Here is a 6,863-nt window from a genome sequence, read left to right on the forward strand (position 1 = left end):
CCCTACCCTTTTTACGTGTTTTCAATGGTTTTCAATGTTTTCAGAGGGGGAATACAAGCAAAAAGTACAAGTGTATTTTGTACTTAAACTGATTTACAACTCAATGGTTTTACTTATTAAATGCCTTGATTTCCAAAGTTTGTGATAACTGACATTTCAAATTGCAGGTTAAATATAAATTTCTTTTAAAAATATGTTGTAACTATATTCTCTTTGTATAAGAAATCATATTGATCATATCTAAGGTCAATACGAATATAACATGCTACGAATACAAATATGAGTACGAGTACGAATTCGAATACTAATAGGAATACGAATACAAATACGAGTACGAATACGAATTTGAATACTAATAGGAATACGAATACGAATATAACCTACTACGAATACAAATACGAATACGAATACGAATACGAATACGAATCATACGAATACGAATTCGAATACTAATAGGTATACGATTATGAATATAACCTACTACGAAGACGAATACGAATACGAATACGAATCATATGAATACGAATCTGAGTACGAATATGAATACGAATATAACCTAGTACAAATACGAATGCGAATACGAATACGACTACAAATGCGAATATGACTACGATTACGAAATGACGCCTTTGGTTGACACTAAGACTTCGAATATACAGTTAGTGTACTCCTTGAGTGTCACCATAGTTTCGAATTTATTACGAAAATACGCCGTTTCCGATTTCGAATGGACTTGTAACAACCCGAAATTCATATCCCTAAATGTAACCCTACTCGCGACTCGTTCCGATCGTCCAATCGCCGTTTCCGATTTCGAATTCCGATTTCGGCATTTTATTTAAGTCATTAATGTATATTTTATTTTATGACTTAATAATTATCTTAATACCCTTAGAACTCATTCTAACGTCTCATATTAATGATCGAAACATTTCTAGAATCAACCATATCGGGTTACGGCAAATTGGCCGGGTGCGACCAAAAGCCCCGTCTAACGCCGGTATCGCGTAGAATTTCATCGTCTCCAAATCCCGAACACTATTGAAAGTGTTCTAAGACTTCATTTTGAAGCTTTTGCTTCATTCTACAACTATCACCCCAACCTCACTCGTCAAACTAGAATTAAAGGTCCAAATCTCAAGTTTAAGGCTTCAAATCTTTGAGGTAACTTCCCTAGCATGCTATACAACCTCTTTAGCCTTCAAATTCGAGTATAATCTATGGATTAGGACCATTATCATGTGTTTACGGCCCTAGAACTATCCTAGGCCGTAAACTCATATTAATGGGGTTTTTGGAGCAACAAAACCCTTCCAAACCACAATTAGACCTTAGATATGGCTAGATGACTTTATGGAATGAGTTTAGAATGCCTTGAAACATAATATAGACCCTTGTTTAAGAGTTTACGGCCCTGGAAGGTGTCTAGGCCGTAAACACTAATTTAGAGGGGTTTTAAGCCCTTAAACCCTTCCATGGCTCAAACAAGACTTAGATACGACTTTTAGAATATTGGTTATGGACCTAGAACACTTGAAACATGAAATTTGAGGGGATTTTATGAGTTTACGGCCAAGGCATGTGCTTGGGCCGTAAACTCCTCAAATATGGGTGTAAACTCACTTCTAAGGTGTTAGAAAGCCATCCAACACCACCAAAAGCCTTGTATTAAATCCTAGAACCATCTAAAAATAGTTTGGGGACCTTAAACACATCAAATACCCTACATATGAGAGTTTACGGCCATAGAACATGCTCCTGGGCCGTAAACTCCTAAAAGTATGCTAAATGGTGCCCTAAATTCATAATCAGGCTCGGAAAATGGCATAAGTTCATAAGTTCATAAAATCCATTCCAAGGCATTTTAGAAATCGATTCCAACAATCCCCATGTCTAAACAAGCCATTAAGCACTCAAAATCACACCAACATGAGTTTATGGTCGTAAACTCATGTGTGTATGTGTTTTGTGGTTGTATACTCCCTTAAATGTTTACTCTTGGGGAGTAAACTCAAATTCCAAGTCCTTAGTGCCATTACACGTCCATAGATGTCACCCGGGTCACTCCAAACACTTGTTTTGAGGTGTTTAATCTCATTGGAGTGTAATGTCCCATATAGTTAGTGATTGTAAATCTAATTAGATATATATGGACATTATTTCATTTTACATAGGGACATCGCAAGTAATCAAGCCCCGAACCAACGTTTAGTATCTGAAATCGTCAGATTTCCGAGTCCGATGAGTTCATACCCCTACCCTTTTTACGTGTTTTCAATGGTTTTCAATGTTTTCAGAGGGGGAATACAAGCAAAAAGTACAAGTGTATTTTGTACTTAAACTGATTTACAACTCAATGGTTTTACATATTAAATGCCTTGATTTCCAAAGTTTGTGATAACTGACATTTCAAATTGCAGGTTAAATATAAATTTCTTTTAAAAATGTGTTGTAACTATATTCTCTTTGTATAAGAAATCATATTGATCATATCTAAGGTCAATACGAATATAACATGCTACGAATACAAATATGAGTACGAGTACGAATTCGAATACTAATAGGAATACGAATACAAATACGAGTACGAATACGAATTTGAATACTAATAGGAATACGAATACGAATATAACCTACTACGAATACGAATACGAATACGAATACGAATACGAATACGAATACGAATCATACGAATACGAATTCGAATACTAATAGGTATACGATTATGAATATAACCTAGTACGAAGACGAATACGAATACGAATACAAATCATATGAATACGAATCTGAGTACGAATATGAATACGAATATAACCTAGTACAAATACGAATACGAATACGAATACGACTACGAATATGGCTAGATGACTTTATGGAATGAGTTTAGAATGCCTTGAAACATAATATAGACCCTTGTTTAAGAGTTTACGGCCCTGGAAGGTGTCTAGGCCGTAAACACTAATTTAGAGGGGTTTTAAGCCCTTAAACCCTTCCATGGCTCAAACAAGACTTAGATACGACTTTTAGAATATTGGTTATGGACCTAGAACACTTGAAACATGAAATTTGAGGGGATTTTATGAGTTTACGGCCAAGGCATGTGCTTGGGCCGTAAACTCCTCAAATATGGGTGTAAACTCACTTCTAAGGTGTTAGAAAGCCATCCAACACCACCAAAAGCCTTGTATTAAATCCTAGAACCATCTAAAAATAGTTTGGGGACCTTAAACACATCAAATACCCTACATATGAGAGTTTACGGCCATAGAACATGCTCCTGGGCCGTAAATTCATAACAAGGCTTGGAAAATTAACAAGAATCACATGTGATTGTCCCTTATACCTCAAATTAGTTATTCTTGACCATAGTAGAGTTTACGTCCATAAACTCCAAGTTTAGGGACTTAAACTCCCTTCTAAATGGCATAAGTTCATAAAATCCATTCCAAGGCATTTTAGAAATCCATTCCAACAATCCCCATGTCCAAACAAGCCATTAAGCACTCAAAATCACACCAACATGAGTTTACGGCCGTAAACTCATGTGTGTATGTGTTTTCTGGTTGTAAGCTCCCTTAAATGTTTACTCTTGGGGAGTAAACTCAAATTCCAAGTCCTTAGTGCCATTACACGTCCATAGATGTCACCCGGGTCACTCCAAACACTCGTTTTGAGGTGTTTAATCTCATTGGAGTGGAATGTCCCATATAGTTCGTGATTGTAAATCTAATTAGATATATATGGACATTATTTCATTTTACATAGGGACGTTGCGAGTAAACAAGCCCCGAACCAACGTTTAGTATCCGAAATCGTCACATTTCCGAGTCCGGTGAGTTCATACCCCTACCCTTTTTATGTGTTTTCAATGGTTTTCAATGTTTTCAGAGGGGGAATACAAGCAAAAAGTACAAGTGTATTTTATACTTAAACTGATTTACAACTTAATGGTTTTACTTATTAAATGCCTTGATTTCCAAAGTTTGTGATAACTGACATTTCAAATTGCAGGTTAAATATAAATTTCCTTTAAAAAAGTGTTGTAACTATATTCTCTTTGTATAAGAAATCATATTGATCATATCTAAGGTCAATACGAATATAACCTGCTACGAATACAAATATGAGTACGAGTACGAATTCGAATACTAATAGGAATACGAATACAAATACGAGTACGAATACGAATTCGAATACTAATAGGAATACGAATACGAATATAACCTACTACGAATACGAATACGAATACGAATACGAATCATACGAATACGAATTCGAATACTAATAGGAATACGAATACGAATATAACCTACTACGAAGACGAATACGAATACGAATACGAATCATATGAATACGAATATGAGTACGAATACGAATACGAATATAACCTAGTACAAATACGAATACGAATACGAATACGACTATGAATGCGAATATGACCACGAATACGAAATGACGCCTTTGGTTGACACTAAGACTTCGAATATACAGTTAGTGTACTCCTTGAGTGTCACCATAGTTTCGAATTTATTACGAAAATACGCCGTTTCTGATTTTGAATGGACTTGTAACAACCCGAAATTCATATCCCTAAATGTAACCCTACTCGCGATTCGTTCCGATCGTCCAATCGCCGTTTCCGATTTCGAATTCCGATTTCGGCATTTTATTTAAGTCATTAATGTATATTTTATTTTATGACTTAATAAGTATCTTAATACCCTTAGAACTCATTCTAACGTCTCATATTAATGATCAAAACATTTCTAGAATCAACCATATCGGGTTACGTCAAATTGGCCGGGTGCGACCAAAAACCCCGTCTAACGCCGGTATCGGGTAGAATTTCATCGTCTCCAAATCCCAAACACTATTTAAAGTGTTCTAAGACTTCATTTTGAAGCTTTTGCTTCATTCTACAACTATCACCCCAACCTCTCTCATCAAACTAGAATTAAAGGTCCAAATCTCAAGTTTAAGGCTTCAAATCTTTAAGGTAACTTCCCTAGCATGCTATACAACCTCTTTAGCCTTCAAATTCGAGTATAATCTATGGATTAGGACCATTATCATGTGTTTACGGCCCTAGAACTATCCTAGGCCGTAAACTCATATTAATGGGGTTTTTGGAGCAACAAAACCCTTCCAAACCACAATTAGACCTTAGATATGGCTAGATGACTTTATGGAATGAGTTTAGAATGCCTTGAAACATAATATAGACCCTTGTTTAAGAGTTTACTGCCCTGGAAGGTGTCTAGGCCGTAAACACTAATTTAGAGGGGTTTTAAGCCCTTAAACCCTTCCATGGCTCAAACAAGACTTAGATACGACTTTTAGAATATTGGTTATGGACCTAGAACACTTGAAACATGAAATTTGAGGGGATTTTATGAGTTTACGGCCAAGGCATGTGCTTGGGCCGTAAACTCCTCAAATATGGGTGTAAACTCACTTCTAAGGTGTTAGAAAGCCATCCAACACCACCAAAAGCCTTGTATTAAATCCTAGAACCATCTAAAAATAGTTTGGGGACCTTAAACACATCAAATACCCTACATATGAGAGTTTACGGCCATAGAACATGCTCCTGGGCCGTAAATTCATAACAAGGCTTGGAAAATTAACAAGAATCACATGTGATTGTCCCTTATACCTCAAATTAGTTATTCTTGACCATAGTAGAGTTTACGTCCATAAACTCCAAGTTTAGGGACTTAAACTCCCTTCTAAATGGCATAAGTTCATAAAATCCATTCCAAGGCATTTTAGAAATCCATTCCAACAATCCCCATGTCCAAACAAGCCATTAAGCACTCAAAATCACACCAACATGAGTTTACGGCCGTAAACTCATGTGTGTATGTGTTTTGTGGTTGTAAGCTCCCTTAAATGTTTACTCTTGGGGAGTAAACTCAAATTCCAAGTCCTTAGTGCCATTACACGTCCATAGATGTCACCCGGGTCACTCCAAACACTCGTTTTGAGGTGTTTAATCTCATTGGAGTGGAATGTCCCATATAGTTCGTGATTGTAAATCTAATTAGATATATATGGACATTATTTCATTTTATATAGGGACATTGCGAGTAAACAAGCCCCGAACCAACGTTTAGTATCCGAAATCGTCACATTTCCGAGTCCGGTGAGTTCATACCCCTACCCTTTTTATGTGTTTTCAATGGTTTTCACTGTTTTCAGAGGGGGAATACAAGCAAAAAGTACAAGTGTATTTTATACTTAAACTGATTTACAACTTAATGGTTTTACTTATTAAATGCCTTGATTTCCAAAGTTTGTGATAACTGACATTTCAAATTGCAGGTTAAATATAAATTTCCTTTAAAAAAGTGTTGTAACTATATTCTCTTTGTATAAGAAATCATATTGATCATATCTAAGGTCAATACGAATATAACCTGCTACGAATACAAATATGAGTACGAGTACGAATTCGAATACTAATAGGAATACGAATACAAATACGAGTACGAATACGAATTCGAATACTAATAGGAATACGAATACGAATATAACCTACTACGAATACGAATACGAATACGAATCATACGAATACGAATTCGAATACTAATAGGAATACGAATACGAATATAACCTACTACGAAGACGAATACGAATACGAATACGAATCATATGAATACGAATATGAGTACGAATACGAATACGAATATAACCTAGTACAAATACGAATACGAATACGAATACGACTATGAATGCGAATATGACCACGAATACGAAATGACGCCTTTGGTTGACACTAAGACTTCGAATATACAGTTAGTGTACTCCTTGAGTGTCACCATAGTTTCGAATTTATTACGAAAATACGCCGTTTCTGATTT

Source organism: Lactuca sativa, chromosome 8 (assembly GCF_002870075.4).
Source record: "Lactuca sativa cultivar Salinas chromosome 8, Lsat_Salinas_v11, whole genome shotgun sequence".
NCBI classification, from domain to species: domain Eukaryota; kingdom Viridiplantae; phylum Streptophyta; class Magnoliopsida; order Asterales; family Asteraceae; genus Lactuca; species Lactuca sativa.